Below are 11,379 nucleotides of genomic sequence, written 5' to 3' on the forward strand. Positions count from 1 at the left end.
TTTGGAAAGAGTAAAACTGTCCATTCAGTCATCATTCATTTCTTTCTTTCCTTGAATATTCCCAGACTGCGCGCATTTCTGAGCGTAAGTAGAACAAAACCAGTTCAGCCAGTCAGTCAATCAGTCAATCAACCCTCTTCCTTTGCCTACCAGACACTGCCCCTGGACCAGTCTAGGCCAGATACCTGCAAACAAACAAATTACAGGTAGACTTACGTGAACCTTTCGTCGGAACCTCTCTACGTTAGATACCTGCAAACATAGACAAATAACAGGTAGACCAACGCAATTGTCACCGGTACATCCCTGCATATAAATCACAGGTGAGCTAACATATTCAAATCCCCTACAAGCCACAGCTGTACATTGAAAGAAACGCCAGGTAAAACTCAGCTGTCAACACTAACAAATGTCAGGTGTGAGCGAGGACAAATACCTGATACCCGACAGGTGAACACAGTCAGGCTGCAACAGGCCACCTCTGGTAAAGCACAGGTCTCTTGTAATGATCTGGCTGGGGAGGGAGAGGAGAGAGAGAGAGGGGGAGAGCAACAGGGAGGGAGGGAGAGGGGGAGGTAGGTGTGGAGAGGCGCCACTTGGCCCTCACCTCGCTAAATCAGCAGGTGAGGACAGGTTAATGAGAGGTCTGGCCCGGTCCCTTGCATTACCTCCAAGCGCTGGCAGGGATGAGAGAGAGAGAGAGAGAGAGAGAGAGAGAGAGAGAGAGAGAGAGAGAGAGAGAGAGAGAGAGAGAGAGAGAGAGAGAGAGAGAGAGAGAGAGAGAGAGAGAGAGAGAGAGAGAGAGCTGGAGACAAAGAGAAGAGATGGGAGAGATAAAAGGAAAGAAGCCACGTACTTTTATATGGATAAGTGAGTAAAGAGGAGGAAATTGAAAGCATATGAAGGCGAAGGAGAATATATAGAGAAAGGCAGAAAATTGAGGGAAAAAGAGGGTGAAAGAAAATATTGTGAAGAAAATTCTGAAGGAAGAAAAGCCAAATGATGGAATGAGATGAAAATGCAGAAGATAAAATGGATGAGAGAGAGAGAGAGAGAGAGAGAGAGAGAGAGAGAGAGAGAGAGAGAGAGAGAGAGAGAGAGAGAGAGAGAGAGATTAAAGGTCAGAAGTACTACAGAACAAATAGAAGAAATAAAAGAAAAGGAAAGATGAAGTTTGAAAATAACTAATTATAGAACTTAAAAGGGAAGAGAAAAACAAAAGAAGGAACAAAAGATAAAAAGAAAAGGAAATGAAATAATAGCCTCCATTAAGAAGAATAAAATGATATGCAGTTAGTGGAAAAGAGCGAGGAGGAGAAAAAGAAGAAGAATAAAAAGAAAGAAGAAAAGTAGTAGTAGTAGTAGTAGGAGGAGGAGAGAAAATGAGTTGGACATAATGAAGAAGGAAAAGAAAAAGGAAAAGGTGATAATTACGATAACGATTATCATGATGATAATGAGGAGGAGGAAGAAGAGGAGGTGGACGAGGAAGAGAGGGAAGAGGAAGCGGTGGGAAGAGGAAAGTAGTAGTAGAAATAGTAGTAGTAGAAGGAAAGTAGTAATTGTAGTAGTAGCAGCAGCAGTTATACCAGTAGATAATTAAAAGAGGAAAAACCCCAATAGCAACAATAACACCGCTGCCACCACCACCGCCACCACCACCAGCGACAACAACAACAACAACAACAACAACAACAGCATCAACAACAGCATCAACAACAGCATCAACAGCAACATCAACAACATCAAATACCAAGAAACAACACCATACTGGGACTCAACTCAACTGTAAATTTCATGCAGGCGTCATCTCCTTCCCTTCCCCGGGCAGCAGAGCGCCAGAGGGAGTCTCCGTCACTGGGGCACAAGTAAGTGTTTTCATCTGTGCTTCCCGAGGCTCGTTTGGGTAAGTAGAGGGCGTGGCGGGACAGGGAAATCGATCTAATAAGTCACCGCATGTGTTGTGTACCCGCTGTGTGTGTGTGTGTGAGAGAGAGAGAGAGAGAGAGAGAGAGAGAGAGAGAGAGAGAGAGAGATGAAATTGGTAACCCCTGAATGTGTGTGTGTGTGTGTGTGTGTGTGTGTGTAGATGCACCCGCTCATGCCTGTCAAACTTTTCTGAAACTCACATTCCCTAATGGACGTCTTTTTTTTTTCTCCTCCCTTTTTTTTTTTTTCTTTTCCCCGCCATGCAAACTGGGTGGTCGCCGAGTGGTGTTATGTTGTTTTTGTTCTTGGTGGTCGTGGTGGTGGTGGTGGTGGTGGTGGTGATGGTCATGCATTTTTCACTGGCGATGTATAAGCGAATAAATTATAGACTTGCAATCTCGTTTTAGCTTCGCCCTTTAGGAACAAAGAATCTCTCTCTCTCTCTCTCTCTCTCTCTCTCTCTCTCTCTCTCTCTCTCTCTCTCTCTCTCTCTCTCTCTCTCTCTCTCTCTCTCTCTCTCTCTCTCTCTCTCTCTCTCTTCAGAGGTAATTGTTGAAAGGAGGAGTGACGTGTCTGTTACTCTGTCTTCTCTCGTATTACCACCAACACCTCCTCCTCCTCCTCCTCCTCCTCCTCCTCCTCCTCCTCCTCCTCCTCCTCCTCCTCCTCATCCTCCTCCTCCTCCTTTTCCCACTCGGGCCTGCCTTATCTGCACACTGGTTCATACTCAGCCTACACGTGTGCTCCGTAGGCCTATCAACAACTAGGCATCACTATTTATTATGCGCTGTTCCTCATCATAACACATTTCTTCCCTCGTGTTTTTCTCGCTGACATGTATTCAAAATCAAGATGGAGGTGTGTGTGTGTGTGTGTGTGTGTGTGTGTGTGTGTGTGTTTGTGTGTGTTCTATTTAGACAGTCAGTAGGAGGCTTGGTGTCTCTTGTTCTCTTGAGATTGTCAGGAGAGGTCTTTATTGCTCTGATGGAGGAGGAGGAGGAGGAGTAGTAGTAGTCGTCGTAGGAGGAGGAGGAGGAGTGGAAGAGGGAGTAGAAGGACGAGAAAATGAGAAAGAGTAAGGACAGTACATGGGTAAGGGGAGGAGGACAAGGATGTGGAGAGGGGATAAGGGGATGGGTAGGGGGTGTAAGTAGAGGAGGAGGTGGTATGGTGGTGGAGAGGGGACAGGAGGGGGGAGGGTAGTGCTGGAGGATAACAAGATAGCGACAACTGCTCAGCGTCGCTCAAGATAGCCGGGCCGTCAGAGGGGAAGGTGAGCGCCGTGTACCTCTCCTTCTTGGTTCTGCTGATTGTAAATGTGCGCCGGGCTGCCCTCTCCTCGCTTTCCTCCTTCATCCCTCCTCTCCTCTTCTCCTCCTCCTTCTCCTTCTTCTTCTCCTCCCTTTACCCCTGTCTTTGCCCTTTCCAATCTTCGTTCCCTGCCCGCGTCCTTCGTTCCCTTCCTCCCGTCTCTTCTCTCATTTAATTTGCCCGTCTCTCTCTCTCTCTCTCTCTCTCTCTCTCTCTCTCTCTCTCTCTCTCTCTCTCTCTCTCTCTCTCTCTCTCTCTCTCTGACCTTTCATTCCTGCCTCTCACCCTCCCGTCTCTTCATATCGACAAGGTGATAAATACTGCATCATCTCATCCTCTTCTTCATTGCCTCCTCCCGCCTCCCTCCTCCCGCGCCCACTGCCTCCTGCCTCACTCAGTGTCCTCAGCCTTATCACCGCGCCTGCCTGTCTTCCTGCTTGCTTGCCTGCCTGGGTTACATGTCCATCTGTCAGCCCCTGCTCGCCTGCTTGTGTGTGCCTGTGTGCCTGTGTGTGTGTGTGTGTGTGTGTGTGTGTGTGTGTGTGTGTGTGTGTGTGTGTGTGTGTGTGTGTGCACGCCAGGGGCCACCACAACCTCTCCTCGTGACAGCTTCTACCTCTCATAAATATTAGCTTGTTTGGGGGAAAGACAATAGGTATTTGAAATGTGAAGGGAATTATAATGCAAGGGCACCACTACCACCACCGCCACCACTACTACTATGCCACTGATAGCAGCAACACAATGGAGGGTTAATTTTACGAATGTTGTTGCAGTGTCTGGTCTGAGAGAGGGCTCCAGTCTCCTCCCATTTCCAGGAAAGCTCCATTCGAGTCAGCGGGAGAGAGGTGCCCTTGGTGAAGAGGAGACGGAGAGGGAGGACGAAGGAGAGATGAGAGCGAAGGAGAGGAGTGGGAGACGGAATGAGAAGAACAAGGAAGGGATGCAGAAATGTGGCCAAGGATGAAGAGGGTGTAAAATTTTTTAAGAGATGGCGTGGAAAGTCATGAGTATTGGAGAAAGGAGGTGAGGAGATGCAGGTGGGAATAAGAGGAAGGAATGCAAAAGATGAGGCGTTTGAGTGTTAGGAGATGGTTGGGTATCATTGAAAGGAGGAAAAAGATATTAGAAAGTATTACACTCTGTACAAACAGTAACACGTCTACCTGATGGCCTTTGCAGCTTTCCTTATTTTCTGATGTTTTCATGTACTTATTTACTGGTACTTGGTTGTGATGACTGAAATATTTGTTTATTTATTTATTTATTTATTTATTTATTTATTTATTTATTTACTTATTTTTATATAGAACTTACCGAGGACAACGAAAGTGCTTAAAAAATAGCTCACCAGAGTGCCTGTGTACATAAGTTAGGATGCAGTTCGCGTTACGTAGGGCTGTCACCGTAAGGGGCTTGTTGTATAAGTCCAGAAGACAGTCAGATCCCTAAAGCAACAACTCATTACACGCGATGTCCTTGTCTCGAGCAGTGATTTCACCACCTGAGGATACGTGAGGATGTAAACACCTTCACACTCACTGCTGATTGGCCTGCATTCTCTTGCCTTGATATAAAGCATGTGGCAAATTGAGTTTTATTTACACCAAATCTTATATTCACTTGTCAAATATCGGATTATACAGATGATAACAACCTTGAAAAAAAGTAAAGGTTTAGTTAGGAATATATATAGTCACTGAGCCGCACGAATTTTAAAATACAGCTGGGGTTCTGGTAAAGGAGGCGTGGGCGAGGGAAAAGGGAGCTCGTACGTACGTAAATTCAGAAAAGAATGGTGAAGCACATGGAAAATTTATTGATAGTCATATTTTTATTTTCCCTTGCATTTTTCCATGTGTGTTTCATGTTGTTGATTTCCTTTGGTGATGGTTTGTTATTGTGCTGCGCCTCGCTTCCCATTCTTCCTTTGTGTGATAGGCTTGCCCGTTTTCTTTGCTTCCATAAAGGAGGAAGGGAGAGGGGAGGTCAAAGACAGACAAAAATAAGTTCTAAAAGTGGTGTTGCAGGTTTTTATTTCCTAATTCCCTTTACACCGCTCCCTCTCCCTTTACTCCGATTCCCTCCCTCCCTCCTGCTATCTCCCTTTTCCTTTCCCTACTCACCTCCCTTCCTCCCCTTTCCTCTTCCTTCCTCTTCCCTCCTTCCCTCCCTCCCTCCCTCCCTCCCTCCCTCCCTCTCTCTCCTGCAGCACTACATATTCTCCCATTCGCCTGAACCCAATCACGGCTTCCTGCTCCAATTTTGCTCTCTCTCTCTCTCTCTCTCTCTCTCTCTCTCTCTCTCTCTCTCTCTCTCTCTCTCTCTCTCTCTCTCTTCTCCGCTTTATCCTGTTTCTGCTTCCCCCTTCTCATTAATTTCCTACGTTATATGTTGTTTGTTTATTTGTTTGTTTGTTTGTTTGTGTGTGTGTGTGTGTGTGTGTGTGTGTGTGTGTGTGTGTGTGTGTGTGTGTGTGTGTGTGTTCGTGTTTTTGCTTCTTGTTCATCATCATCATCATCATCACTATCATTATTATTATTATTTCTTCTTCTTCTTCTTCTTCTTCTTCTTCTTCTTCTTCTTCTTCTTCTTCTTCTTCTTCTTCTCCTCCTCCTCCTCCTCCTCCTCCTCCTCCTCCTCCTCCTCCTCCTCCTCCTCCTCCTCCTCCTCCTCGCATGTCCTAAAGTGCCGCATTTCCGCCCATCCATCTGGCGGTGACTGGTTGGCACTTTATGGCACCGCTGAGGGAGGAGGAGGAGGAGGAGGAGGAGGAGGAGGAGGATGGAATGAGTGACGCCAGAACCTCGCAGTGCCACATAGACAACTTTTGTGCCTTGCTAATTCCTCCTCTTTCTCTTCCTCCTCCTCCTCCTTCTCCTCCTCCTCCTCCTACTCCTCCTCCTCCTCCTCCTCTTCTTCTTCCTCTTCCTCTTCCTCTTCTTGGTTTGCATGTCTTTTCCCTGTTCTCTTCTCTCACTTCTGATCTTTTTTTTTCTTTAAATTTTTCGTCTCCCCTTTCTCCTCCTCCTCCTCCTCCTCCTCCTCCTCCTCCTCCTCCTCCTCCTCCTCCTCCTTATTTCTTCCGGTTTGCATTATTTCACATCCTTGTTAGGTGATCCATAATTTTTCCTCCACTCATCGACATGTTCTTTTCTTGAGTCGTCTCGATAGTTTCTTATCATCCACTTATTTGTCTGTCTTTCCTCCTCTTCCTCCTCTTCCTCCTACGTACCTTGTTACAGGATCACTATTTATCGTTTTGACCCAAGGACTTTTGAGTTATGTAGTACTTTCTCCTCCTCCTCCTCCTCCTCCTCCTCCCCGCGCCGCCGTGCCATAGATAGCCCAGATAGAGACACAGAAACATTAGGGCAAAGTGCTCCACGCTCCCCCTGCCCCGGTTTACGACGCTCAAACATGTAAACGGGTTCAGATGTTTGTGACGCGTGTGTTTCTTTCACTGGTTGTTGTGGGGGACGCCAGAGTGAATGAGAGAGAGAGAGAGAGAGAGAGAGAGAGAGAGAGAGAGAGAGAGAGAGAGAGAGAGTATACGTACAGTACAAAGGCATGTATCTACGGCTATGTATATTACTAAGAACGCTCAGTCTGTCTCTCTGTCTGTCCAGTTTGCTTCTCTGTTTACATCGACAAGGTTGAAGGGAAATTAACATGTCATAAAAAAATAATAATGGATAAATAAATGAAATGATAAATAGAACATAATAGAACAGAGAACGGAATAGGGTGACGTGTGTGCCTGTGCCATGTTTCTCTTGCCCCAAATCCACCTTCCCGTTTTCTATAGCCACTGTTTACTGGACAACGCATCATTTTTTTCTCTCTCCACTTTTACACAACCTTGCTACATACTAATGCCTGATAATAATCTAGACCATTCAACACAGACTGATGTAAAATAACTCAAGTAGGTGAATAATGAAGACTCAGGACCAAGGCACAATTACCTGGTGATTAATTCAGGGCTACACTACCTGAGCCTCACCATCTGATTACCTGCACCTGAATCTCTACAAAGGGACGACCAAGGGAACGACCTGTGAAGACCTGTGAGCGACTGCAGGTTATGTACTATTTTGGTGACGATAAAAGGAGTAAATGGAGGAAAAATGATGAAGGGAGTAGATGAAGGGAAGATGGTGGACCTAGAAAAGAATGGCCACTAAAGGAGGAGGAGGAAGAGGAGGAGGAGGACGAGGACGACTACTGAAGGAGGAGGAGGAGGAGCAGGAGAAGGAACAGGAGAAGGAAAAGGAAATTGGTAGGGAGTTAGAAGTGGCGAACTTTTTTTTTTTTTTTCTTTCCCTTCTTGAATGGACGAAGGTTGAGCAGCTGTCATTTCTCTTTCCCTCTGCAGCTGGTCTCTCTCTCTCTCTCTCTCTCTCTCTCTCTCTCTCTCTCTCTCTCTCTCTCTCTCTCTCTCTCTCTCTCTCTCTCTCTCTCTCTCTCTCTCTCTCTCTCCTCATCCAGCTGGTATCCCCTTCCATCCATCCATCCATCCTTCCTTCCTCGTTTCCTTCCTTCCTTCCTTCCTTCCTTTCTTCCTTCCTTCTCTCCAGCCAGCACCTTCTCTTCCTTTCCCTTCTCTGCTTTACCTCCATCAGGGACATTCGTGAGGTAATGGAGGAAACTGGTAGACAAGAGGGGAGGAGAAGAGGAGTAGAGGGGAAAGACAGAGGGAAAATTAGGGTTCTCGGGCCCTCGAAGAACCCAGGTGAGGACAGGTTAAGGGGAGTCGCTTTTCAGGAGTAATTTAGGGTCGGTTTACCTGAGCCTGGGGTCCTTTTTCGGGTCATTTAGGCGAGGTGGGGTCGGCAAGGGTTGGAACGTACGTAATTAATTATTTCTATTTTTATTTGTGTGTATTTTTGTACGTTACTGTTATTCCTTTTCTTCTTTATCCTTTTAGTGAAATTATAGAGGGTGATGATAACGATTTTAGAGAGAGAGAGAGAGAGAGAGAGAGAGAGAGAGAGAGAGAGAGAGAGAGAGAGAGAGAATGCAATGGCGTAGACTCAGATTTTTTTTAACTTCTTTTTCTTGGGAGTTGCTTTTATGTGTTCTCCATCCTCTCTTAACCTCTACTAATGCCTTTACCTTTCCTCCCTCTATTTACCTCCCTCTCTCCCTCTCTCCCTCCTTTCTTTCTTCACAGCTTCCACTTTGGTCTATCTTCCTCCTCCTCCGTCTACTAATACTACTCGTTCCTCCTCCTCCTCCTCTTCCTCTTCCTCGTTTTCCTTCTTTCCTCTCTCCACCTACCACCCTCCCTTCTCCCCATCACGGCTGTCCGGAGTAGCTCTCACCTGTCACCATTACTCAAGCCTCCCACGCCCTCACCATACCCGCCATCACTGTCACCATTCCTCACACGCCTACAGCACACGCCCGTCTCTCATTCTCACTCACTCACCCCCTCTCACTTCATCGTCGTCACTCTTCTTTTCTTACTTCATCTTCCCTTTTTTTAGTTGCTTTCCTTCCCTCTCTCTTTCAGTGCTTCCCTTTTCGTCCTGAGTATCTTGTTTTCTTTTCCCCGTGTGAGCGTTTCCTGTTTTTTTTTTTTTTGCTTGGTATTTGATATGTTTGTATGTTTGTTTGCAATTATGTGGGTTAGTGGTGTTTTCCTTTTTTTCTTGAGTTCATTCATTCATTTATTCATTTTGCTATTCATTCATTCATTTATTCTCTCTCTCTCTCTCTCTCTCTCTCTCTCTCTCTCTCTCTCTCTCTCTCTCTCTCTCTCTCTCTCTCTCTCTTTGTGTGTGTGTGTGTGTGTGTGTGTAGCAACATTCAGAGTACGAGTAGAGATAGAAATTCAAACAGGATTATGAAAACTGTTCCAATGTTACTACCATTATTACTATTGCTACTTCTACTGTTATTATTGTACTGCTACTACTGCTACAAACATTACAAATCATCCCATCCTTTATAATACAAGGCGCAAGTTACTCAGGTCTCACCAGAAGCTTCACTCGGCGGGGTGTGTTCGTGTTGAGTCACCAGTCACCGCCACTCCTGCGTGATCTTTTGGGACCTTACGCGGCAGTAATGTGGCCTCCCCTCCGTGTTTGTGGTAATGTAAAGGAGTAAATGGTGCGTAATGGCGCTACAACTCCGTGAAAATATATGTCCGTGTGTAAAATGGCCAAATAATTCATGTAAGGAAGTGGATTTTACTGGTGTGGGTTTCTGCGCGCAGGGATCAAGGCGTTTGTCAAGTGTCGATATTCAGTCCTGGTCGCTGGACGAAGCTATAACTCCCTCCCCGTCCATCATGACCGGTGTTTGCGCAGCGTTTCCTTTCCTTAAATAAATCCCGAGACGTATCGCTGAAGGCACACTCGCGGAAATACACACATCAAGTTGTCATACGTGGCCATAAATTGAAGGCAAACCTCGCAGTGGCGGCGGCGAGGACGAGCACTACCAACCCTCGCGATAACTTAGCCTTGCTCGTGGACATCAAACACTTCCCTGTCAGACGTATTACCCTCGTACATTTACCCTTTATGGCCACGCCTCGCAGTGCAGTCCATCACGTCCTCAGGTGGTGAAAATTATGGCCGTTCAGTTGATGCTAAAAAGATGAGTTCAAATCCATAATGTTGGCAGTCCTGGGCAAAGGAGAGGGAGAGGGAACGGTCACGGTCAACCCCTCTGTGTGGGTATCACCGTAAAATCTGCCATCATCCGTCGCGTCCGCGGTGATTACAGTGTTTTATGGCGGTGCCGCGTGTGTCCTGTGCCTTGGGGAGCGGCGGGTGTCCTGCGGCGGTGGCCAGATGCCAGGCGGCGCCGCAAAACAGGTAAAACGTGGTGATTGTTTTTTGATAGCGGTGATTGAGATGCACGTGGCGTGTGGTGATTGTCACACACGACACTGGTGAGGAATGCCTTCTCTCTTATTTTTTCTCGTCTCTTGGTTTTGTTAATACCATTATGTCGTTTGTTTATCTGACTTAAGCCGGGCACATTGCGTGAACTTGGAGTTAATGGACTACGTACAATCATAATTGTTCACAATTACATCATAGTTTTTAGTAATTACATTAGTTTTGTTATTGTTATTTATTCATATATAAAACTAACACATAAAGATATCATTAATCGTAAGATTCAAGCCTTTTACGAGATGAAACCTTGCAAGTAATGAATGCATCAGTATCGTTTTCCCAATACTTTTCTGGGAAATGAGTGGAGGGGACGTGGCGAGTTACATAATATGTCTTGACGCTAGTGGTGACTTAAGACAAACGTATTAAACAGTCTAAGGATAGAGAGCACCTAGCCAGCATGTAGTAGGATGACCTTTACGGGGTCACGCTCAATGTGTGTTGGACGGTGCCTGGGCGAGCAATGAAGTGAGCCGCGCTCCGGAGCTTCACTCGTGTCACGTACGTCTAATTGGTCGGCACCCTGGTGGGCCTCGCGGCAGTCTATCGCTGGGCATGGGTGGTCTACCTGCGGGGGAATTTAAGTGAACATCAGCTGTCTGTTTAATTTTTGGTGTTTTGTAAGTACGGTATTTTAAGATAACAAGAAATAGTATTCAAAGGTAATGACAATAAAATTCAAGGCTATTAAATAGGAAAAAGCAGCCTAATGGGTAAATGTGTTATTGCTTCTACTGCCGAAATAAATTCTGCTCTGTGGTTGGGAAATTAAAAGGGACACGGCTTGAGTTGCAGGATGTGTCTTGACGCTTATTGTGACCACTCGCCCTCCACACAGCATGTAGGGTGACCACTATGGCTCGGCACGTACCAGTGTGAGGAACGAGGCCAGCGTATCAGGCGTGGCTTGTACTGGAGCGAGCCACTCTCCAGATTTTTACTCTTGTCACGTATGCCGAAATAGGTTGCGCCCCGCGGTGCTTCTCTAACAATTTAGCGCTGACCGTCAATTGCCTACCCGCGGGGAAATTTAAGCACACACCACCAATCCCGAGTGCTTGAGTGTGGGTGTTTATCAGAGCCTTTATTCCATGGTGGTTTCGACAGCTGGCTTGCGATTTATTGCGAGTCAGGAATAATTCATAGCACACCCCATACATTTCTTGTTAGGGAATGTTAACAAGGATCTCAAGGTGACGTCACAGAGGCACGAGCTTCC

At 46.2% G+C, this 11,379-nt stretch overlaps 1 long non-coding RNA gene across 3 annotated transcripts in view; it reads left to right on the forward strand.

The window, feature by feature from the left end:
- LOC135094047 (uncharacterized) overlaps nt 1–4,830 on the forward strand; it is a 138,223-nt gene extending 133,393 nt beyond the window's left edge. The window contains exons 5-6 of one of the 3 annotated variants that reach the window (XR_010263561.1): nt 1,804–1,868; nt 4,017–4,830. This is a non-coding gene — a long non-coding RNA (uncharacterized LOC135094047). The remainder of the gene's footprint in view (nt 1–1,803; nt 1,869–4,016) is intronic. The other 2 variants (XR_010263562.1, XR_010263566.1) reach the window with 2 other exon arrangements.
- Nucleotides 4,831–11,379: the final 6,549 nt, after the last annotated feature.

The sequence above is a fragment of the Scylla paramamosain genome, chromosome 3 (assembly GCF_035594125.1).
Source record: "Scylla paramamosain isolate STU-SP2022 chromosome 3, ASM3559412v1, whole genome shotgun sequence".
Lineage (NCBI taxonomy): Eukaryota > Metazoa > Arthropoda > Malacostraca > Decapoda > Portunidae > Scylla > Scylla paramamosain.